Source organism: Aythya ferina (assembly GCF_964211825.1).
Source record: "Aythya ferina genome assembly, chromosome: W".
In the NCBI taxonomy this organism is placed as follows: Eukaryota; Metazoa; Chordata; class Aves; order Anseriformes; family Anatidae; genus Aythya; species Aythya ferina.
Window position 1 is genome coordinate 14,978,550 of NC_140313.1, and position 26,340 is coordinate 15,004,889.

Consider the following 26,340-nt stretch of genomic DNA (forward strand, 5'->3'; position numbering starts at 1 on the left):
CTGTCCTGCCTGGCCCACGCACTCACACTACAAAATACCCCCTGCTCCTTCTATTAGCCTGGTGACCCAGCCTCAAGCAGCCTGAAGGTGACCCAGCCTGAACCGCCCTCACAGTGGCACCAAGTACATTTGATGGCAAGGTACAATAGCATCAAGCTTGTGCAGGAAAATCAGATGGTGCTACTGTCTACTTCCTGAGTTTATGATGATGTGATTTCAGAACAGTTTTAATTTGGTCTCATGGCTGAGTACCTCATCTCGTGAACAGGGTGCACTTACACTCCGTGCTTCAGTTTCATCAAGAGTAGATACAGTTTGAGTGCTCCAAGACCTCTGTTACAGAAATCAAACCTTTCTGGCTGAAGGTCATAGGAATGTTCACTTCCAAACGTATCCAACCTAAGAGCTACTGTAGCCATTCCTCTTTCTTTCCCCAGAACAGTCCATTAAGATCCCTTTGATCATCATATCTCTTATTCCACTACATAAGGAGAACAGTTAAACTGGGTGTCCTGACTTTGCCTGGGATAGAGTTCATTTTCCTCCTAGTAGCTAGTATAGTGCTGTTTTTTGGATTTAGAATGAGAATAATAGTGATAACATTCTGATATTTACTTGTTTCTGAGCTGTGCTTACACAGAGCCAAGGCCTTCTCAGCTTCTCACGCTGCCCTGTCTGTATGGAGGATGGGGGTGCACGAGGAGCTGGGAGGGTACAGAAACAGGACAGTTGACCGAAAATGGCCAAAGGGATGTCCCATACAATGTGTCATGTTGTACAATAAAAATGGGGGAGTTGGCCAGGAGAAGCTTCCCTTGCTCGAGGATGGAATGGACATTGGTGAGCTGGTGTTGAGCAATTGCATTGTGCATCATTTGCTTTGTTCTTTTTGTTGTTATTGTTTTGTTTTGATTTTTTTCCTTCTCATTGTGAAATGTGTTCATCTGATTCGTGTCAATATGGAACAATGCTAGGGCCGCATGGTATGATGAATGTGACCTTCTGTCTTATATACCCTTGTATAACCACAAGTCTAAGAAAAACGGAGTGGTTAATGTATATATTTCTTGTATCTTGCAAAGGAATGTTTTAGCATTTTGTGTCAATAGAGAGCTTGAAGGGAAATGTTTTTGTAGGCTTTTCCTTGAAGTCTCTGATATCTGGGGAGGGTTTCAGAATAACTGCTAACTATTATGACTATTGCATGGGACACTATGCAAGTCTCTGATATCTGGCCAGGAGCTTAAGGAGAAGGGGAAAGCCGAAGGACGACTAAAAGACAAAGCTTGCAGGGGACGCAGCACAAGTCACTGACAACTGGCCAAGATGGACAAGAAAAAAAGCCTGGGAGGATGACTACGAGCCTTCAGCACGAGAGACCCCCAGAGACCCCCAGAGGGACCACCGGAGGCTGATACGCATGCACCAGTAGGAGGGTTTGGATTCCGGGAACTAATTATAATAACCTGTTTTTTTTAGAAGTAGTAATGAATATGTATTAGTCTAGGAGCATAAAAACCAGCCGCTTGATCTAACTGGTGTGCGTCTTGGTGGAGCAGAGACTCCCGGCGCACCCAGCGCTGTTTGCTTACCTCTATTTGTTTAATAAATTGTAAACTTTGATTATAACCCTATTTGGGACTTAGCCATTTATTACATCACTTTCTTTCTTCTCCTTCTCCTTCTCCTTCTCCTTCTCCTTCTCCTTCTCCTTCTCCTTCTCCTTCTCCTTCTCCTTCTCCTTCTCCTTCTCCTTCTCCTTCTCCTTCTCCTTCTCCTTCTCCTTCCCCTTCCTCTTCCCCTTCTCCTTCCTCTTCCCCTTCTCCTTCCCCTTCTCATTCTCATTTTTCCTTTCTTTCTTCTTATTAAATTGTGCTTATTTCAGACCATGAGTTCTTGCTCTTTTCTGTTTTCTCCCCCATTCCACTGAACAGGGGGGAACGTATGAACAGCTGTATGGTGCTTAGATGTCTGCCAGCTTAAACAACAACACTCATTTAAATAGAACTACATATTTAATTACAGTTGAATTCGTAAAACTCTATAATACTCCAACTGAGAAAATCTTGATGAAAAAAAAAAGAATATTTCTAGGGAGACGTTCGGCTTCATCATTTGAAGAGGAAAACAAAATATTCTCTAAGCAGCTGGGAGAAATCTCACATTTGCTAGTCCTTGTTCTTGTGGGGGACATCAACATACCAGATGTCTGCTGGAAATACAACACACCAGAGAGGAAACAATCTAGGAAGTTTCTGGAGTGTGTGGAAGATAACTTCCTGAAACAGCTGGTGAGTAAGCCAACTAGGGAAGGTGCCTCACTCTACCTTTTGCATGTGATTAGATAAGGACTTGTTGGTGATGTGAAAGCTGGAGGCTAACTTGGGCATACCTATCATCAATTAAAAGACTTTGTTATTCTTGGAAAAGTAAGGAGAAGAGTTAGCAGAACTGCCACCTTGGACTTCTGGAGGGCAGATTTTGGCCTTATTAGGAGACTGGTTGGTGGAGTCCCTTGGGAGGAAGTCCTGAAGGGGAGAGGAGTCCAGGAAGTCTTGACAGTCTTTGAGAAAGAAATCCTGAAGACAAAGGAACAGGCAGTCCCCATGTGCTGAAATGACCTGTTGGCATGACCTGTCTGAACAGAGAGAGCTATGGCTAGATCTCAGGAAGAAAAACAGGTTTTATGACCTTTGGCAGAAGGGGCAGGACACTCAGGAGGACTACAAAGATATCATGAGGCTGTGCAGAAAGAAAATTAGAAGGACCAAAGCCCAGCTTGAGCTCAGTCTGGCTACTGCTGTTATGAATGGAGCTAAATTAGGTTGGAAGCCATTCAAGAGGTGTCCCCCTGGGATCAGTACTGGGGCCAGTTCACTTTAATATCTTTATCAGTTGTCTGGATGAGGGGATTTGGTGAACGCTCAGTAAGTTGGGAGATGACAGAAAGTTGGGTGAGAGTGTTGATCTGCTTGGGGGTAGGAGGGCTCTACAAAGGGATCTGGATAGGCTGGACTGGTGGGCCGAGGCCAAGTGTATGAGGTTCAACAAGGTGAATTTCTGGGTTCTGCACTTGGGGCACAACAACCCCATGCAATGCTACAGTCTGGGAGAAGAGTGGCAGGAAAGCTGTCTGGTGGAAAGGAAACTGGGGGTATTGGTTGATAGCTGGCTAAATATGGGCCAACAGTGTGCTCAGGTAGCCAAGAAGGCCAACAGCATCCTAGGTTGTATCAGAAACAGTGTGGCCAGCAGGATTAGGGAAGTGATTGTCCCTCTGTACTCGACTCTGATGAGGCCAGAACTCAAATACTGCGTTCACTTTTGGGACCCTCACTACAAGAAGGACATTGAGGTGCTGGAGTGTGTCCAAAGAAAGGCAACAAAGCTGGTGAAGAAGTCTTATGAGGAGCATCGGAGGGAACTGGTGTTGTTTAGCCTAGATGAAAGGAGTCTCAGGGGAGACCTTATTGCTCCCTACAACTACCTTAAAGGAGGTTGTAGCAGGGTGGGGGGTCATTCTCTTCTCCCAAGCAGCAATCAATAGGACAAGAGGAAGTGGCCCCAAATTTCAACGAGGAAGGTTTAGGTTTGATATTAGGATAAATTTCTTCACTTAAAGAGTTGTAAGGCATTGGAACAGGCTGCCCAGGCAAGTGTTTGAGTCATAATCCCTGGAGGTATTCAAAAGATGTGTAGATGTAGTTTTTAGGAATAAGGTTTATGGTAGAATTGGCAGTGCTAGGTTAACAATTGTACTAGATGATTTTAGAGGTCTTTTCCAACCTAAAAGATACTATGATTCTATGATTCATCTCAACAACTGTAGCAAGTAGGAAAACTCTGTATGACAAAGTTGAAGTCTAATAAGACATGTTAACTTCTGGCTGAGAAACTAGCTGAACTTCAGTCACTTTTCTTACACAAAAAAGGGCAACTTTTCCAAGTTTACTCATTACTGCTAAAATTACATTACATTATAATTATAGATCTCTGTTTTTAAATGCAAACCAAAGCACTAAGTGGAACTTCTAAAACTAACTTTAATCAGTGTAAATTATTTTAAGCTCAGCCTCAGTAAAATGACTTCATGTATTCTTTATAATTTCACTTAGTATCTTATTGAGTCAAATAGCCTTGCAAATTTGTTTGAGATGCACAACAATGATGGCAATTAAATTGTGCAGTTGTATTTTTTGGAACCTGCTGCTACCTTCAGTGCACACAGAAGGGTTTTTAATCTGGTGCAGGTTTCCCTTCCTATTTAATCCTATACAGCAGAAAGTTTTACTACAGACAGTTGTACTATTGACAGAGGCTTTGATTTCTGCATGGGTTGCTGCAGACCTACTAGTTAACTTTGTTGATATTGACCTTGGCCATTTAAGAGACTAAGGAGAGGAACAATGTTTTCTAATCTTAAGAAAATTTAGTTTTCTTCTTAAGAAATAAGAAGAATGAAGACTGCTGTTGTGGTTTCACCATGGCAGGCAGCTCAGCACCACATAGCCATTCACTCACTCTCCCCATGTGGGATGGGGGAAAGAAGATGGGGGAGAACTGGAAAGGTAAAGGTGCAAGAATTCATCAGTAGAGAGAAAGACAGTTCAAGAAGTAAAGCAAAAACCCCACACAAACATTTTTTTTCATCAAAAATTCAAAACATATCATCATGTGAGCCTCCACAAAGAAAATTAACTCTATCCCAGCCAAAACCATGAAAATTGTACATCATTTCTGTCACTGTGAAGAAAAGGTTACTTGGTGAGAGACTTCAAAATGCATCCATGTTATTTTTCCTCCTAGTAGCTGGTGTGGTGCTGTGTTTTGGATGTAGGATGGGAAAAATGATAATTACACATTGATATTTTAGCACTTACAGAGCAATGCCTTTTTGCTTCGCAAAGAGACGAGTCCTTTTTAGCTTCTAACACTGTCCTGCCAGTGAGGAGACTAGGGGTGCACAAGGAGCTGTGAGGGAACAGAACCAGGACACCTGACCAAAGTTGGCCAAAGGGATATGCAATACCATATGATGTCAAGCTGAACAATTAATATGGGGTGGTTGGCTAGGGTGGGGAGAACCGCTGCTCAGGAATGGGATGGATATCAGTCAGAAGGTGTTGAGCAATTCCTTTGTGCATCACTTACTTTGTACTTTTTAGAATTTATTATTGTCTCTAGGCATATCAAAGATAAACGCGTCATTACGGGCAGTCAACATGGCTTCACCAAGGGGAAGTCGTGCTCGACCAACTCGATAGCCTTGTATGAGAACATAACTAGGTGGATAGATAATGGTGAAGCAGTAGATGTGGTCTATCTTGATTTCAGTAAAGCATTTGACACCATCTCCCACAGTATCCTTGTAGCTAAACTGAGGAAGTGTGCTCCAATAGTCCCTTAGTTATGGCTGCCGCTGATTCCTTTATTGAAAAGGTCATACCACGACCCGGGGAGGGTGCAGGAACCAATGAAAACAATTGTGGCAGAAGTGATCCTGAGCTGTCGGATTTTGTAGTTGAAGGTTTGTCAGACCCGGACCGTGCTGACAAAGCTTGCGCCGTCGCCATCGCCACCTGCTGTTCGGCCTTCATACCACACAGCGTGTTAAGCACTGCACGCCAGGTCGTACATAGATCTTTATCGAACTTTCTGCTTGTGATGGTTGTATCCCATAAACGATCTCCTACGAGCCGCCACTCATCTGGGCTAAAAATTAGAGGGATTTCATTTTGAAAACCCTCCTTCTGGGCCCAGTGTACCAAGGATTTGATCTTTTTTACATTGCAAGATATGCCTCTCTTAGAGAAAAAGCTAGAGAGCAGCTGCACAGCCGCTTCCTCTTCCATAGTTACGTCAGACGGGCTGCAGGGTCGTGATCCCCGCCCCTCTGCTACGTGCCAACTCGCCACACGGTGGGGGTCGTCTGCCGTTTTTCACTGACACCTCCGATCTCCCGTAGCAACTCGATCCCGGATGTCCCGCGTCTCACTGTGATACGTCACTTTCCCGCGTCTCACCACGCACGATTCCTTTGTTCCCGTGTCTCACCGCGATCTCTGTATCAATCAATCAATCTCCATGTCTCACCACGATGTGTATATTCGGGTCTGTGCTCAGAGTCTCTCAGCGTCTCTCAGGTCTCTCAGCATGTCCGGGTCTCAGCCTGTTCGGGCACCATATGTTGCAGGAAGAACGGCCGAAAACACGACAGACACTAGTATGGTCAGATCATGCTATCCTTTATTACCTGAATGTAATAAATATTGTATAATAAGTTTGTTAATCAAACCGGTTGGAAAGCTTGTGGGGGCTGTGACAACCCTGTATAGCTGGAAAGTTTCCAGCTGCCTATCCTGATAAGAAACTGTAATAAATTTTGAGGAAGCTTGTGGGGACTGTGACAACTCTGTATAGCTGGAAAGTTTCCAGCTGACCATCCTGATAAGAACACGTATAGTGCTTACTCAGCAAGATTGCAACCCGCAACACAGAGGAAGACTACGGCCTTCATCCTCACGACCACCGGGAGGTCCGAGACGACCCCCTAGCAACAGTATGCACAACCGCAGGACATACCAGGATATGCCATGTACACCCGGAACAACCAAGCTATAAAAGGGGGACTATGATGGGGGTGAGGTGTGCGCCGTTGGTGGAGCGGAGACTCCCCGGCCGCCCAGTGCTGTTTTGCCTGCTTGAATGTTTGTTTAATAAATTTGGCTCTGATAAAGATTATTCTGAGAGTGGTTTTGGTTCCGACCACTTATTACACGAATAGCCTGACTTTTATAGTGAACTTAACAGGGGCAGATAGTGTCTCACATAAGATTATTGGTCAAAAGCACTCAGACAAACAACTGCAAGAAAAAAAAAACATTAAGATTAGCAGTCATGTAGATCTTGTCCTTGAAGCCAGCTGCTGGCAACAATATTTTTCTAAATTCCTCAATCGGGCAATGTGGGAACACTGTGGTGGGAACTTCTCATAGTCGTCCTGGTAGCTTGGTTTGCTCAGCTGCAGCAAGCCATGGGATCTTTGTTGTTTCAAAAATCCCTCAACAGAGATCCTGGTGGACAGTGGGATGACCATGAGCCAGCACTGTGCCCTTGTGGCCAAGAAGGCCAATGGCATCCTGGGGTGTATTAGAAGGGGTGTGGTTAGTAGGTCAAGAGAGGTTCTCCTCCTCCTCTACTTTGCCCTAGTGAGAACACATCTGGAATATTGCATCCAGTTCTGGGCCTCTCAGTTCAAGAAGGAGAGGGAACTGCTTGAGAGAGTCCAGCGCAGAGCCACAAGGATGATTAAGTAAGTGGAGCATCTCCCTTACGAGGAAAGGCTGAGGGAGCTGAGTCTCTAGCTTAGAGAAGAGGAGACTGAGGGAGAGGAGACTGAGGGGTGACCTTATTAATGTTTATAAATATGTAAAGGGTGTGGGAAGGACAGAGCCAGGCTCTTCTCGGTGACATCTAATGATAGGACAAGGGGCAATGGGTGCAAGCTGGAACACAGGAGGTTCCACTTAAATAAGAGACAAAACTTTTTCATAGCGAGGGTGACAGAACACTGGAATAGGCTGCCCAGGGGGATTGTGGAGTCTTCTCTGGAGACATTCAAAACCTACCTGGACACATTCCTGTGTGATGTGATCTAGGTTTTCCTGCTCCGGCAGGGGGATTGGACTAGATGATCTTTCAATGTCCCTTCCAATCCCTAACATTCTGTGCTTCTGCGTGATTCTGTGATTATTATTATCATCACTATCATCATCATCACCATCAGTATGTAGGAATAAGAAGTGACTTACAAGAAATATGCAGGTAATTTAATGAAAACATTCCCTCATATTTTGAGTTAAAAAGCTAAATAATATATGCCTTTCTATGCATGTTTCTGTACATCCAAAATAATAAAACCTTACTGAATAAAACTCTTTAGAGGAAGAATGTAGTTTTGTCTGGGGTTATTTTAGATGTCCTTCTCCTTTGTCCATCTTGGCCGGATGTCAGAGACTTGCGCAGCGTCCCATGCAAGCTTTGTCTTTTAGTCGTCCTTTGGCTTTCCCCTTCTCCTTAATCTCTTGGCCGGATATTAGAGACTTGCGTAGTGTCCCATGAAATAGTCATAATAGTTAGCAGTTATTCTGAAACTCCCCTAGATATCAGAGACTCAAGGTTTACCATTCAAGCCCTCTACTGACACGAATTGCTGAAACATTCCTTACATTTTCTATGTCCTAAAGTTCATAGGCTACTTATTTGAACTTCCAGTACTGGTTTTAAATATTACTTTCACTCTATGCGTATTTAGACTGCTTTGACATATAGGAACTTCAGAAAAAATAATTTTCAACACATTCTTCAGGTGCTGCTTAAGATCTGACATACTTTAGCCAACTGTACCACTTGTGCTTTCTTAACTGTTATGTGGATTTAGAGGAGATCAAAATCAAATCTAAACATAACAAAACAAAACAAAACAAAACAACAGAAAACAACAAAAACAAAAACTGAAAGATTCTGACCTCCTTATTTGGTCTTGTTTTTCCAGTAGACACACTTTTTCAGAAATAAAGATTATTTAATCTATGGGTAAAGGAATATATGGCACTATGTGAAAAGGATAAGGTGTATCTGAATTTCTTGTCCAGTGCTGCCTGAGACATGGTCAGCAGCCATCTGTATCTCTGATAGCAAGGTAACAAGATCTGGCCAGAGGAGAGTAAGAAATGAGTGAAACATTTTTTATTCCACTTATGCTCAATATACCTGTTAATTCAAACAGGGGATAACTTGTTTTTTGCAGGAAGAACACCGAAAACATGACAGACACCAGTATGGTCAGATCATGCTCTCTCCTTTCTTACCTGAATAGCCTGACTTTTATAGCAAACTTAAGAGGGGCGGATAGTGTCTCACACAAGATTATTGGTCAAAAGCACTCAGACAAACAACTGCAAGAAAACAACCCCACCTGCAAGAAAACAACCCCTTGTGATTAGCAGTCACACAGATCCCGTCCTTGAAGCCAGATGCTGGCAACAATATTTTTCTAAATTCCTCAATTGGGCGATGTGGGAACACTGTCATGGGAACTTCTCATAGTTGTCCTGGTAGCTTGGTTTGCTCAGCTGCAGCAAGCCATGGGATCTTTGCTGTTTCAAAAATCCCTCAACTATTCCCACTTTTTGTATTTGAGCAAACCAAGCCCAATGTAACAGTTTTGCAAGTAACCTTTTAACCACATTTATTACAATACAACACGCTCAGAAATGTACCAGTCCCAGGTAATCTAACACAGCTTCTTGTAGTGGTATGGATTGCTGTAAACACCATTCCAAATGATCCTGAGTAGATCCTGGCAGATCTCCTGGTTCCTGCCCGCTGATCTCAATACTCCAAGAGCAACCCTCACGTACTAACTCTGCGATAGCTTCTGCACGCGTTTGAACACTCATTTTTGGCTGAATCTGTAGGAAAATCCATTCCAGAACTCAAAAATGCTGCCCTATCATTCTACCCTTGCCATCACATGTGTCACTTAGACTACTCCTATTACCCGTGCTATTAGTGTCAGTGGCATCCTCCTGATACCGTTTCTGTCTTTGTCGCCCCTTACTCTCCCCCTTTTCTTTTTGCCACTGACCATTCACCACAAATGGATGAGACACATGATTGCTAATTAGGAAGGAGAGTGCAACTTCTGCTATACGTCTGCAAGCAGCGCCAGCTGCAACCTTAGAAGCTATTTGTGAAAGAGCCTGCTGGTGGTCATTTGTTAGTGTAATCTGCGGTTCTGCACTCCTGCCCCACAATAAAGGTAGCAATATAACTAGAGTCGTCATTAGTAATCCGTACAATGTGGCAACCCCACTGAATATTACCCAGGAACATTTGTACATCTGTCAAAGTATGTAACACCATAGTTATATCACCTTTCTGTGGATGAATAGTAGTCTGATATTTTCCGTCCCAAGTATAGCCATGGCTGTTTCTGTTGAACCTTCTCTGGGGCTATCTTCAACCCTTCTGCTTCCAATGTATCCTGAATAAACTTTAAATCTGAATCCTGGAAGCATTCTGGCCTACCAAACCGAATGTTATCCATATAATGGTAAATAATTTCGTCACACCACACTGTCTGAATTGGTTGTAATGCCCAGGCCACGTATAACTGACACAATGTAGGGGAATTCCTCATCCCCTGCGGAAGCACTAGCCATTCATAGCGCTTTGCTGGGGCCTGTTTGTTAATGGAGGGCACCGTGAAAGCAAATCTCTGACAGTTCTGTGCCACCACATCTGGTTGCCTGGACTGATAAATAAATTTAGCATATGGTTCCTCAGGAGCCTGTTCTACAGATGCGAATGGAGGTGCTTTCTTTTCCCCTGGGAGACTAAGAAGAGCCTTCAGTGCGAGCTGCGCAGCTGTTTGTTGAATAATTGCAGGGAACTGCAACTGAATCTGGGTATTGAGATAAGGACCCGTCCCCGTTAACATCTCTGCAGTAATCCCATATAGGGGGTCCCCCGGTTGACGCAGTTGACCCGCTTCCCCCTGTGGTAACTGCAACCATTCCCTTTCAATCAATAACAGTGGGGAAGGAGTTAACAATAAGCACGCCAAGTTTCAACAGTCAAGTGGACACATCAGTTCTGCCTGGAAAATCCATTGAATTATCTGTCAAGCCACCTGGGATTGTAATCCATAGTCCAAAACAATTTTTCGAGCTTGTTGTAAAAGCTTGCAGTCATGTGGCTGCCGCAACCCGGTACCTTGCACAGGGTCGATAATAATAGGGCAGGCCAAGGATGTAGCATGCCTATGCCCTTCTATGATAGCATCACGTATAACATCGGAGCACCTGCCCCTCCTTGGTACCGATGGTGTTGTAGCGATGGATAATGAGGGATTCGGCTCCAGTGGGGCAGACGAGAGAGGAATCTCCTCTGAATCCGTAATTTTTAAGTTCCCCAATTTCTCTAGCATTTCTTGGAACAACTCCTCCAGTGAAGGTCGATTTTCGCAAGCTGCTGCTGCACCTGTCATTGGCGAAGCATCGCGAGTGGATTTATTGCTGCCTGGCAGCGGCACAGATGCTGGCAGCACAGCTTTATCAAGATTTTCCACTGCGGGGGATGGGGAGGGCAGTCCCCACTCCCCATCAGCACTCTGCTGCGATAGTCCCTCAGTTATTTCTGCCGCTGATTGATTTATTGGAGAGGTCATACCCCAAACCAGGGTGGGTGCAGGAACTGACAGTAAAGATCATGTCAGCCGCATTCCTGAGGTCTCAGATTTCATACTCAGTGGTCTGTCAGTCCCAGATGGTACTGAGAAAGCTTGCGCCGCCGCCATAGCCAGCTACCATTTCCTCCGACGCCTCCAATCCCCCCCTAGTAACTGGACTCCGGATGTCCTGCGTCTCACCGCAATACGTCACTTTTACGCGTCTCACCACGATTCCTCTGTTCCCGCGTCTCACCGCAATCTGTATCATTCAATCAATCTCCATGTCTCACCGTGATCTCTGTATCAATCTCCACATCTCACCGCAATCTGTATCAATCAATCAATCTTTGCGTCTCACCGCGATCTCTATATTCAGGTCTGTGCTCAGAGTCTCTCAGCGTCTCAGCATTTCTCAGGTCTCTCAGTGTGTCTCAGGTCTCTCAGCGTGTCCAGGTCTTAGCCTGTTCAACTTCTCATAGTCGTCCTGGTAGCTTGCTTTGCTCAGTTGCAGCAAGCCATGGGATCTTTGCTGTTTCAAAAATCCCTCAACACTTGATAAATGTATTGAAGACCATGAGAAGTAAGATTTAATGGAAACAAAGCCTGGAGGAAGGCTTTGTTAAGATAAATGAGATGAGATTTTGAGACCCAAAGCAAAACATATGACAGCAAGTAAGTCAGAGCTCTTTTGTCTGAAGGAGGACAAAATTTCAGGAAGAGAAAAAAAAAAAAAAAAAAAAGTAGTATAATTCTGATGAAAAAGTTTAATAAAGTTAAAGAGAAAACTGATTCTCACAAAGCAGCAAAAGAAATGATGAATGAATATTGGACATTTCAAGAAAGGTGATAAAATACAGGGAATGAAGAAAGCCAGTTATTAAAGAGTGATAATTGATGGCTCAGATCTGAAAGGTAGTGTCTGACAGTGTTAATCAGTGCTACTTCAAATAAAAGATATGGTGAAAGAGGAGTTTAAAATTCAGAATTTCTCAAAAATGAAAAAGAAATACAAAAGGGGTGGGTGAGCACAGTGATCAAGAAGGGGCAGATAGCAGCAAGGAAAATCACAGTAGACTCCAATCATATTCATATAAAATATAAGAATATATGTAAAAGGCAAATAAAAAGTTTATGCAAAAAGTTATGCAAAAGTTATGCAAATAAAAAGTTTAAAATTGCAAAGAAGCCAAAAGTCTTACTGAAAGAGAAAAGATGGCTTAAATGAAAGGGATAACGGGAAAGAAGTTTTGTTTTTAAACAAGATTCAGTAGAGTGTATAAAAATAGATGAAACAAGGCACTGAAAAATAAGATGTAAAAACTATGGACTTTGAAAAATTGCTTCTATGAAAATTTAGCTTGCCTCTCTCAACAAGCCATGGTGGAGGGCAGTTAGTGTGGACTAAATTTTATCTCATGTTGGCTTTAAATTCTGGCTGGATGTCCCAGCTTTATTTTCAGGTATATATATTGGAGATACTTTCTCTCAGTTTTAAATGAATAGAATATTCTAGCCAATATTGTTAGTCGCACTAATTTGAGAAAAATACACTTCCAGCATCCATGTTATTATTTACCTGCAATTAGCAGCAATACCTACAGCTTTAAAGGTAACAATCATATGAAAGTATGGGTGGAGAGGTGGAGAATTCTCTGGCTTCCCTATTAGTTTTCAGATAAGTTTGTGTATTTTCTTTTAGTTTTCCCTCTCTTAATTTACATTATGTTTCCACCTGATATAAGGAGTTTCATAAATCACGATAAATCTTTTATTACTCTATTATTATAAAATAAAGGACAATAATGGACAAGAGCCATCAGCATTTTCAAAATGAAAATAGACCAAGTGGAAATTATTGACAATATTTTTTATATATATATATATATAAAATTTCTAAGTATATTTTTTATTTTGTTGACATTATTCCATGTAAAAAATGCCATAAACATTTTGAAGCAATATGTCCTTACAAAATTTGTTATTGCTCTCTGCTTCAAAATTTTGTATTTTCATTGCAATTAACATGTTTTCAAATATTAGACTGTGATAATATAGTGTTGAGAATCTTTGTACTAAACAAATATTTTCTAGCAGTTGTAAATTAAAGAAAAATTATCTTTCCTCAAAGTGTTATGCCAGAGTAATGTCTATAGCTTCTTCTTGATAGTTCTGCAGAATATCTGCTTTACCCTGTAAAATATACATCATCCGTTGCTTTGCATTTTTCCTCTTATTGGAAAAGATCAAAAACTTGTAAACTTGCTTGAGAGTTTGTAGTTGTCCTGAACACACATGGTTAGTATTTGTTCTGTAAAGCAAAGATGAAAGGAAAGGAATCAGATAATTCTGCATACAAATATTTTCAGATTTCTAATACATTTGTTCCTGTGTATGAATGGGGTGGACTACTCTCACTTGCACACTTTCACAGAATCACAGAATTTCTAGGTTGGAAGAGACCTCAAGATCATCAAGTCCAACCTCTGACCTAACACTAACAGTCCTCCACTAAACCATATCCCTAAACTCTACATCTAAACGTCTTTTAAAGACCTCCAGGGATGGTGACTCCACCACTTCTCTGGGCAGCCCGTTTCAATGTCTAACAACCCTTTCGGTGAAGAAGTTCTTCCTAACATCCAACCTAAAACTCCCCTAGCGCAAACTCCCCTTTGCAGCACTCAAAGTTTTTTTTTCCTTGTTCATCTCTGCTTCACAAGTGAATCCTACTTTTTTTTTTTATTATTATTATTATTATCTAGAAAGAATAAAAAATAAATGAACCTCTAAATCTTCTAAATGGAAACCTCTAAACTGGAATATAGCACCAACAGAAAAATACAGCTTAAGAAGTCAATACTTAACTTTCTTGTGAATACGCATTTCTTTATTTTTTCTAGACAACTAATGAGCTTGAGTATGTTTGTTAATATTTTTCTTTACTATGAAATATGAATATAAACATTTTCCAAATTTTCCCCATATGGAAAAATGAAAGTGTGAACCACTTCTATTAAAATGATGTTCCAATAAAATTACAATCACAGTAATCTCTTAACATCTTGCATCTGAATGCAGTTGGAAGCTGAATCCAGATCATGTTGGAAAAGTCAACTCTGCATTATGAAGACCGTGAACAAAACAAACTTAATATTAAGTCTTAAAATGAGAAAGAAAAAAAAATATAAATCAAAGTCTACTTAATTCTAAATAAAATAAAATATTTTTATTTTATTCATCTATAATCTTATTAAATTCCGTAGGAGTATTGCAAAAAGTATATATCAAAAGGAAAAAAGAGATGAGGTCACCAGTAAAAAGGGGGAAAGGAAAGTTTTTCCTTTTCTGCAAAAAGTAAAAGGAAAACACAAGAAGATTGTTTCAAACCTGGCTAAGTTATTTCTCAATAATGATATTAGTGGCAAACATGCCATGGAGGTCATAGATTCTTACTATAGTCCCAGATGAACCATCATATCCTTTGAACATAGTCAATATCCACTGCCAAAGAGCAGAGATCAAAAATCCACAAAGACTTTTAAAGAAATTAATAAACACCGGACTAACAATGAACATATACCTGCTTTAGCTTTTTGAAACCTGGTTTTGGTCTGAAAGCAAAATGAAATTTCTATCTACTAATTCATTCAGGAGCTTTGTTGAAACAAATATGTAGGAATAATTTAATTAATGTTTACAGATTTATTTTTGTGTTATTCACCCAGAGTTCATAGTGCAAGATATGACATGAATCTTGCATTATGTAAATGCAGATTTGCAGGATGAGTTCAATTTCTGTGTCCATAGAAATCCACCTTCATTGCTCTTACATATGGGCAGATAAAGAGGTTGGAGGAAGAAGCATATCACTGAGGGATTACTGGGGATTACTGTGACAAAACAAACAAACAAACAAAAAACAGCTCACATGATAATGTAAGTGAATTTTCTTTCAAAATAGAGACATTCAAAATGAGAAAATAAAAATGAGTTAATTCTTTCTGTTAGCATAAGCATCATACTGATTATGAAATACGATTACACTAATAAATAAAATAAAGAAATCTTACATCCTTGAAACATAGTCTGTAATCAGATTTGAATATACATTGAAATAATTACATGATTGATATACCATAAATAATTATGAATCCTGACCTTAACAATGCTACAAATGAAGGATTTTGCTTGCTGTTGCTACTAGTAACCATTTAAATGCATCTATGCCATTGCAAATTAGCATTTTGCTACATGCTGGGACCTTGATTAGATATGGTTTCTCTCAGTCTGTCTTAATGGAGTTGTTCTACCTTGTGCGTATAATTAAAACATTAATTAGAGCAAAAACCTCAAACACTGAGGCATTATGTCACATCTGATTGCTAGCCTCCCAGACAGTACTTATTTTTGCTTTCTTATCCAATGAATAAATAGTTGTGTTTCTGATTGAAGCCAAACTTGGGGGTTTACCCCCAAGTAAACTGTAATAATATGATTTGGGATATTATTGTCTAAATGAAATGCATTGCATGTAGGGACTTGAATCTGGGATTTCCTCATCTAAGTTTTCTGCATTTAGACCAGAATCCTATTCCAATGTCAGGAATCCTTTTCAGATGATACCTGTGTCAAAATGGTTAGAAACCATAAAATGAACACTGGTCTTATGACATACAGGTTTCTCAGGATTCTTTTTTCTCTGCTACTTCATTTACTGTTGAACAACAACAAAAAAAAAAGCCTTGGTCTGGCAATAGATATTTTTGTTGTTGTTGTTTATTACATGATACATAGCATCTTGAAAGCTACACAGATCTATTGTATATTTTTAATTTATTTGACACTCATCTGGTTAGACATAAAAGCAATTAGTTCCATGTATTCTAAACACTAGATACTAACAAAGCAAGACATCTAATTCATTTTTAAAGATGAAAAAAATCTTACAATAGACTCAGGGGCTCTAAATTGCATCCTTCATGAATATTAAGTCACACTGTAAAAAACAAAAGAGAAAGAAAACCACATGGTTGAGTGTAGCCTTTTGCTTCCAGATTTTTATTGAAAAATTCAGTTGTTCTGGATGTTCCAGTTATACTGTCTCAATTCCTGAAAAACCTCACTTTCCAAAGGAGATAATATTTAGACATTATAAGTCAATTTTTTAATGGCCTTCGAAGATGGAAGGATCAAAAATAAACAAGAGCTGCATATCCACTTTTAGAAAGATTCCCCTGAAGATATATACTTAAAAGTAAATGAAAGGAAACATTTAATACACACCAAGATTACAGAAAATTGTAAAATTTGTATAGCTAACAGATTTTGAACAGCTAGCTGCCTTCTACACAAAGTAATAAACCTTGTAATAAACCTTGACGTTAAAGGTATCAATACTTAGAGTTTGATGAAAATAAGAAATTTGTTTTCAGAAGTCAATTCACTTTTATAGTTGTCCCCATTCAAATCTGAGCCACTTTAAACCGTTAATGAATTGTGGAAATGCAGACTTATGGAACATACAGTGGGTAGACTTCAGTTCTGAGAGCCAATGAGGCTTGGAGAAAGGTCAGCAGTAGAAGCACAGATGTGACCATGTGTGGGTAAAGGCTGATACTCAAGAATTTCATGAAAAATCTTCTTGAAGCTAATTTCTTGGTCTTTCACTTTTTTTTTCCTTAACTTTTATTTAAATCATTGAGGTACTTAAGGAAGACACTTCGTTCTTCATCCATTCTCTCTATTTCTTTCAGCTGTTTTAAGAACATTTCAGGAAAATAGTTCCCTTGCCTCCTTCCTCTTCATATTAAATTCTGTTGCTTTGTTGTTGTTGAAGTTACGTCTGAAAGCAATCAACATGCAAGTACACTTTTTTTTGTTGTTTTGTTTGGTTGTTTGGTTTTTTCTTAAACAATTCACATTTGTATTCTCTATTTCATTGCTTGGAGCCTCCTAAGGACAAATACGCTATGTTCCCATAAATCAAATTTAAGTGCTCTACAGATGTTGCAATAAATCAAATTTAAGTGCTCTGCAGAGGTAACAGTGATAGCAAAAATGTCGTGTATTGGCATTGGGTTAGTGAAGAATAATCCATTTTCATATGAAAGTGATAAAATCTGTATGATAGAACACATAAAAATTGTAACACTTTTAATGCTGAGGACTCAGAGAGATTTAGATCAAAGTTGTACCACCAATTCATACTGACTAATCTGGAAAAGCAGGAGGAAACAGGTAAAAAGCAAATATATTTACCAATTTTTCTTTGGGACCTGGAGAGTAAATTCAAATAAGATTGAAAATATTCTGATATAATAGGTCATATAAGAAAGAGGGCATTTTCCTCCAATGGAAATGTACTTAGAGATAAAGATTACCGTTCAAAACAGGCAGTCTTAAAAACCTACAAATAGTTAAGACAGATAGCATGCACCATAAGCCATCCTTGGTCCATTAAGGTATTTCCCAGTTAATTTAGATGGGACATCTACAATTTTAAGTTGTCATAATAAAAGTGAGTGAAAATACAATTATAACTTTAAAATGGTCTTAAAGATTAACTATTTTATAAAGTACTGTTGGGTTCATCACAATGCATTATATGGATCTTTCGGATACCAAATTGAGAGCAGCTACACTGTTAACCCCATGAGGTTTTGGAAAGTAGCAAAGAAGATAAAATTGAAGTGCACAATCATTCCTGTTTTCCTAATCCATAGTAAATTACAGTATGCACACACAGAGACAAGAAAATATCTCTCAAATAGCTCACATCTAATTAGTTACAAATGGTAGTTTAGAGCTAATAGAGTGAAAACGATAACAACAGCAACAACAACATCAACAAAACCAATTCCATTACATTGGTGGAGAGAAGATTTACTTTATCTATGATATAATAATGTTTCATTCTTTTCAAACGATCTATTTTGATAGTTTCTGGTGCTGGAACATCCTTCATGTCAATCTATGTCCATTTATATAAATTAAAGAGTAAGCATCTTTTTTGAAATAGTGATTCATTTTGATTTTTGGTTTATGTTTTCACTTTAAAGCATGAAATTGGTGTTCTGAAGCATGAAAAATATGTATGTATATTGAAGTACACATGTATGCATGCGGCTATGTATGTATATACACTAACACTGCAATTTTTCAGTCTATCTTCCTCCTTAAAAGTCACAAATCTTTCTACATGATTGTGGATCTGAGGTTTCATGGGGGAATTAGTTAATAAATAAAGATATTAAAGTTTTTTTGAAAAAAGTATTGTACAGTATTGCTTCCTTCTGGAATTGAGCTTATTTAGCTTCACTGCTATGGACACACATTAATGATAGATTTCAAAACAGATTTCAAATAAAGTAGTAGGATAGAAGAATTTTCTGTCACCTAAGCAAGCTGTAGGTCATTGGTGATTTTTCATTATTATTATTATTTATTTATTCATTTTTACTTAAAAGGTATTTAGAAAAAGATGTTCCACATTTTTTGTATTTTACCTACTGTACTGTCTGGTTCTGCTTCATCGTGATTTCATGCTTCTAGTTATAAGGTAAATATACATAACACTTTTTTTTTTTTAAACAAGATTTTAATAATGTCCTATATACCAGAAAGACAAAGCTAAACAAGCAATAATTTATTTTGGTTTTATTAGCCCTCAAGATTCATGTGAGGACATTAGAAATTGTATTACACAATAAATACATAGGGATTCTGTTAATAACAGACAAATTTAAGCTCTCCTTTCTTATTTACATTTATAAAAAAAAATCTCAAGATCATTTCAAACATCTGGTGGACTATTCCACAGGCAGACTTAATGCTATGCTCTTATACTGTGGGTATTATGTACCTCAAAATTTCAATGTGCTGCCACATGTGTTTAAAACTAAAATAGCTAGATAAAAATTTAGGAATAATGATGAATATAGTAAGAGGGTTTACAGTAAAGAGACAGTGTATATATATAGAAATAGATCCCGACAAAAGAGTCAGGAGGCCTGCATGGATGCATAGGGAGGTGGAGACTGGGAGAATGAAGAACCACCGACTGTAACAGAATACTAGATCTGAGACCAGCTAAGGAACCTGAAAGGGCACAAATCCAAGGGACCTGATGAGGCTCTTGAAGGAACTGGTGAATGACGTTGATAAGCCACCCATCATATTTGAGAAATCTTGGCAGTCTGATGAAGTTCCCACTAACTGCAAGGGAGGAAATATAACCCCTGTTTTTAAAAGGAAAAAAAAAAAACACAAAAAAAACAAACAACAAACATAGAATCATAGAAATTATAGAAACACAAACTTGGAAAGGACCTACATGATCATCTAGTCCAACCGTCCTCCTATCACCAATACTACCCACTAAGCTACTAAATCGTATCTTGTAGCACCTCATCCAGGCGCTTCTTGAACATCATGAGGGACCATGATTCCACCATCTCCCTGGGCAGGCCATCCAGTGCCTGACCACTCATTGAGATAAAAAGTTTTTCTTGATATCTAATCTAAATATACCCAGGTGCAACTTGTGGCCATTGCCTTGAGTACTATCATTAGTAATCTGAGAGAAGAGGCCAACCCCCTTCTCATCACAACTTTCCTTCAGGAAGTAGTAGAGCACAAAGAGGTCTCCCCTGAGCCTCCTCTTCTCCAGACTAAACAATCCCAGCTCCCTCAGCCGCTCCTCATAAGACTTGTGCTCTAGACCCCTCACCAGTTTTGTTGCCCTTCTCAAAGGGCATGTTGCCGTTCATGTGCCTGTCACCTGGCACATGGAAGAATAGACCAACCCCCACCTCGCTACAGCATCCTTTAAGGCACCTGTAGAGAGTGGTAAGGTCACCCCTGAGCCTCCTTTTCTCCAGAACAACCCCAACTCCCTCAGACACTCCTTGTAGGACTTGTTTTCCAGACCCCTCACCAGCTTCGTCGCCCTTCTCTGGACTAGCTCAAGCACCTCGATGTCCTTGTAGCAAGGGGCCCAAAACTGAACACAGTACTCAAGGTGCGGACTCACCAGAGCTGAGTACAGGGGGACAATCACTTCCCTAGCCCTGCTGGCCACACTGTTTCTTATGCAAGCCAGGATGCCGTTGGCCTTCTTGGCCACCTGAGCACACTGCTGGCTCATATTCAGCTGACTATCAACCATCACTCCCAGGTCCTTCTCTGCCTGGCAGCTCTCCAGCCACTCCTCTCCCAGCCTGTAGCTCTGCTTGGGGTTATTGCACCCCAGGTGCAGGACCCAGCACTTGGCCTTGTTGAACTTCATGCAGTTGACCTCTGCCCATCAGTGCAGCCTATCCAGATCCTCCTGCAGAGCTTTCCTACCCTTGAGCAGATCGACACACGCGCATAGCTTGGTGTCATCTGCAAACTTACTGAGGGTGCACTCAATGCCCTCATCCAGATCATCGATGAAGATATTAAAGAGGACCAGCCCCAGCACCGAGCCCTGGGGGACGCCACTAGTGACTGGCCTCCAACTGGTCTTGGCTCCATTCACCATGACTCTTTGGGCCCAGCTATCCAGCCAGTTTTAACCCAACAAAGCGTACGCCAGTCCAAGCCACGAGCAGCCAGTTTCTTGAGAAGAATGTTGTCAAAAGCCTTGCTGAAGTCAAGGTAGACCACATCCACAGCCTTTCCCTCATCCACCCAGTGTGTCACTTTGTCATAGAAGGAGATCAGGTTCGTCAAGCAGGACCTGCCTTTCATAAACCCATGCTGACTGGGCCTGATCGCCTGCTTGCCCTGCAAGTGCCATGTGATGACACTCAAGAGAATCTGCTCCATGAGCTTCCCTGGCACTGAGGTCAAACTGACAGGCCTATAGTTCCCCGGGTCTACCCTCCGGCCCTTCTTGTAGACAGGCATCATGTTTGCTACCCTCCAGTCGACTGGGATCTCCCCTGATAGCCAGGACTGTTGATAAATGATGGTAAGTGGCTTGGCCAGCTCCTCCACCAGTTCTCTCAGTATCCTCGGGTGGATCCCATCTGGTCCCATCGACTTGCGTACATTCAAGTGCTGTAGCAGGTCGCCAAACATTTCCTCGTGGATTATGAGGGCCACATTCTGCTCCCCATCCCCTTCTACCAGTTCAGGGTACTGGGTATCCAGAGAGCAACTGCTCTTGCCACTAAAGACTGAGGCAAAGAAGGCATTAAGCACCTCCGCCTTTTCCTCATCTTTTGTAACAGGGTTTCCCCCCGCATCCAGTAAAGGATGGAGATTCTCCTTAGTCCTCCATTTTGCATTGATGTATTTGTAAAAAGATTTTTGTTGTCTTTAACAGCGGTAGCCAGATTGAACTCCAGATGAGATTTGGCCTTTCTAATTTTGTCCTTGCACAGCCTTGCAACATCCATATAGTCCTCCCTAGTAGCCCACCCTCTTTTCCAAAGATTGTAAATCCTCTTTTTTCTCCTAAGCTCAAGCCACAATTCTCTGTTCAGCCAGGCCAGTCTTCTTCCACTCCGGCTCGTCTTTGGGCATGTGGGGACAGACTGCTCCTGAGCTATTAAGATTTTGTTCTTGAAGAGCGCCCAGCCTTCAAGGACTCCTCTGTCCTTCAGAACCGCCTCCCAAGGGACTCTGCCAACCAGTGTCCTGAACAGTTCCAAGTCATCCCTCCAGAAGTCCAATACAGCGGTTTTACTGGTCTCCATCCTGCCTTCTCCAAGAATGGAGAAATCTACTATTTCATGGTCACTCTGCACAAGACAGTTTCCAACCACCACATCTCCCACCAGTCCTTCTCTGTTTGTGAACAGAAGGTCTAGCGGGGCACCTCCCCTGGTAGGCTCACTAACCAGCTGTGTCAGGAAGCTATCTTCCACGCTCTTCAGAAACCTCCTAGACTGCTTTCTCTGGGCTGTGTTGTGCTTCCAGGATATGTCAGGGAAGTTGAAGTCCCCCATGAGAACAAGCGCTGATGATTTCACAACTTCTGTCAGCTGCCTGTAGAATTCCTCATCCATCTCCTCATCCTGGTTCGGCAGTCTATAACAGACCCCCACCAGGATGCTTCCCTTGTTGGCCTTCCCGCCGATCCTAACCCATAGGGACTCAACCTTATCATTCCCAGCCTCAAGTTCCACAACATCAAAACTCTCTCTGATATAGAGAACCACACCACCACCCCTTCCATGCCTGTCCTTTCTGAAGAGCCTGTAGCCAGACATTGCAATACTCCAGTCATGAGACTGGTCCCACCACATCTCCGTGATGGCAACCAAGTCGTAGCCTGCCTGCCGCACGATGGCTTCCAGCTCCTCCTGTTTGTTACCCATGCTGCGTGCATTGGTGTAGATGCACTTCAGCTGGGCCATTGCCTTATCCCCCAGCCTTGCCATTGTTCCCCCTGGCACAGCTCCAACTAACCTTAACTTTTCTAACTAACCTTAAGCTTTTCTAACCTTAATGATTCTATTCTATGAGCTTGCTTAACAACTTCCCTATAGACAAGCCTAAATGCTTGTTTCAAATACGTTTCATAAATGCTTTATTATGTCCCCAATTTAGAAAAATGCCACATGATTATTCAAATATAAACATAGAATTGTTTTATTGAATGTATTATCTCCACCTAATATGCTATGCAGTGAGAATTCTAATGTTAGTGATATCACAAAATAACATTCTGAAATGTAACATTTGAGCTAGAAAATACCATCCACAGTGTGAAGAGAGCCATTTAACAAAGCTGCTTTTTTCCAGACTGCAACACTAAAAAAATCCTAAGTGAATAACATCATATTTTCATACAATACTCTTGTTCTACACTATAAATTATAGCTATTACTTTTATTAATTGAAGCTGTCACTTTATGCTGTTAGGACAACTCAGGTATTCCAAAAAAAAAAAAAAAAACTGTACTATTTTAAATGAAATATAATGGGTTACAGAGAACTCATTTGGACTTTCTATTAAAGTATAGTTATGATAAAGGCAAAAAACTATAAACTTCTAAAAGCAGACCAAATAAATAAGGACATTAATCTAGTTTCAATTTTGATTTTACTGGTGTTTAATTTTATTTATTTTTTTAAATCAGTGTTCTAGTTCTCAAGTCAGCCAGGTGAGAAGTTATACAACTAAATTCAAGTTAAAAAAAAGTAACGCATTTTACTGTTCTGTGAGAGAATGTCTGTGTATCATTCCACATCCATACCACCTACCTGACCATATACTATGTTTTTCACACACCAAATTTGAAAAGGTAAAACTGAAGCCAGGGATAGAAGAATGGAGGCTTTGCTCTCAGACCCTGGAAGCAAAGATATATTCACCTCTGACTGGAAAGACCCTGAAATGGAGCAGAAGCAACAATACAGGTGGACAATTTTACCTCAGGGGTTTACAGGACCACCGATTTATTTGGGCAAGTTCTAGAACATTCTAGAACAGATTTGGAGCAATTTCAACCTTGATTAAGGAGGTATTGGGGAGGCAAGGACAATCCCCAGACATGGACTGTATATCTCGAAACAAGACACTGAAACTCATGATAAGGAAGCGGCAGACGGACAGAGAAACAAACGTAAGGACTATAAATCTCAAAACTGGACATTGGAATTCATTATAAAGATACAACAAACGGAAGAATTGGCAACAACCAGCTCTCGCAATTAAGAAACATGCCAATTCAGCAGATTCCTGACCAAAGGTGAAAAGTACACTGTGAGGAAGACTCGGGGTCTTCCTCCCAAAGACCCCTGCCCACGTCCCAAAGACCCCTGCCCACAATTCTTGGAAGGCTCTACGCAGGCGCAAGGTGCCAAAAGGCTAATTAGCATGAGAAGCGAGGGAAGGCGGGGATAGGTAATGCATATGTATAGGTGCTTGTAGAATATTGATAGATTGATTGTATAAATTCAAGACTGCTTTTTGCTTTGGGTATGCACGATAGGTGGAGAGATCCCCCGTGCATCCAGCGCTGCAATAAAGAATATACCACTTAAAGGAATTTCGGCTTCCATCTTTGAATCAACCTCCCAAGGAGGTGTAACCGTTAAAATATGTGGTTTATCTTTTATTGTCAGGACAGTAAAAGACAGTTGTGAAGGAAGCTACTAACAAGCTATTCAACTTTCTGGGAAAACAGGGCTTGGGACTACTGAAAAATAAACTACAATATGTAGAAGGAGAAGTATTTAAGGCATCTAATGTCTGAGGGAAAAGGAAGAATAAATCCAGAGAGTGAAGCCAGGGATAGAAGAATGGAGGCTTGTTTAATCACATTAAAATAGATGTTGCTGAGTGTCTTTGCTTACTACTGTGCAAATTAACCGAAACAAGGAGTCTCGGGGCTCCTCACGGGGGGGGGGCTTTTGTTTTTTTGTTTCCTGACAAAAGTGGGGATCCTGTCTCAAAAACTAGCTGAGAGTGACCTTGTGGTTTGGACAAGATCAAGGAGCAGCTGAGTCCGTATAAAGGCAGGGGGACGACTAGTGGTGATGAAGAGGAGTTATTGGACTTCATCCCCATGACCCCCCGACAACCACCACCAGAAGGCACTGCGCAGGCACAGATAGGAGGAGTTTATGGAAGTGACCTCTGGGAGCTAATTTTAATACGAAGTAGGGATAGGTTATGTATATGTATAGGCATATAGGGAAACTTCATGCATATGCAACTCTTCACTGCATATAACCAAAGCAAGTTGCCACGTTGGAGAAGGAGGGGGAAAAAAAAAGCTGCATGGAAGCACAGAGAGAAAGGGCGGGGGGGGGGGGGGGGGGGAAGGGAAGGTTATTTTCTACTTCCCATCAAGGAGCAATGTTCGGCCACGTCCTGGGAAGCAAGGCCTCAAAACACATAACAGTTGTTCAGGAGGACAGCCCCCTCCCCCATGAGAGCCCCCCTTTTTATTGCTGAGTGTGACATCAGGTGTTATGGAATATCCCTTTGGTTGGTTTAGGTCAGCTGCCCTGGCGATGTCCCCTCCCCATCACTTGCCCACCCCCAGCCTACTGACTCTTGGGGGCTTGGAGGGAGTCCTGATGCTGTGCCAGCATTATGCAGCAATAGACAACACTGGAGTGATACCAATGCTGTTCTATCTATGAGTACATAGCACAGCACTGTATGGGCTGCTGCAGGGAAAGTTAACTCCATTCCAGACAAACCCATCACAGAAGACAACAGAAATAAATAGAACCAATGAAGCATTGACTATGCATAAAAGTCATCTAAATGATATTAGTCAGTATTACAAGCTTCGCATAGACAGAAGAATCCCTATAGTAGATGCTCATGTGATCATCTCTTCAGGGGAGGTCTAACTCCATTAGTTTGATTTATACCCCAAAGCAAAAAGAATTGATTCCTTCCAAAACATTTGTACATTTACTTGTTCAGTTGGTGACTTTTATGAAGTCCTACAATGGATTAGTTTAAAGCAGAAGTTGAAATTTGAAAACCACTTCTAGCAAGCATTAAATGCCTTCCTCACTTCATGCACCATTGAATGCTTCTTTTATTTTGCTTTAGTGTGCTATAAGACAAAATAAAGATACACACACCAAAATGTGACAGCCACTCTCATAAGTACCAGAAGCATTCTGAAGTAGCTTTGTTTTGCAAGGGGTTTCCTATTTAAGGAGCTTTTTGTCCCTCAAAATTCAAACTAGCTTATTATGAAAAGAAAACCATGACAACTGTCCATAAGAATAAAGCAAGAGTACATCTGACATAGACTGAACTTCTGAGAGTAACCATTACTGTTCCTAGGAGTCAGTTGCTGTGCAACTTAAAAGGGTATGTGGTACTTTCAGACTAGGAAGCATTAATAAACCTGTAGTCCTCCTTATAAATCCGACCAACTTGCTTAAAGAGCTTAAAACTCCTCACAAAGAGTCACACATACCTACAGACATCTTTTTAAAAAGGGTTATACTAACAGATTTTAACACTATATGTAAATATTAAAGCAGACAAAAATAAAGCAGTACATATCTGCACTGCATTCTAACTGAACGCAAACAGAAGCTTTCCTCTAATTCATCGTTTAGAAGGACAATTTAAAAAAGTGTGAAACATTAACTCAGAGATTTGGTGTTTAAACAGTTAAAACAACTGCACA

At 40.8% G+C, this 26,340-nt stretch overlaps 1 long non-coding RNA gene across 1 annotated transcript in view; it reads right to left on the bottom strand.

The window, feature by feature from the left end:
* Positions 1–26,340, bottom strand: part of LOC311426383 — a 33,920-nt gene that overhangs the window by 1,757 nt on the left and 5,823 nt on the right. The window lies entirely within an intron of this gene.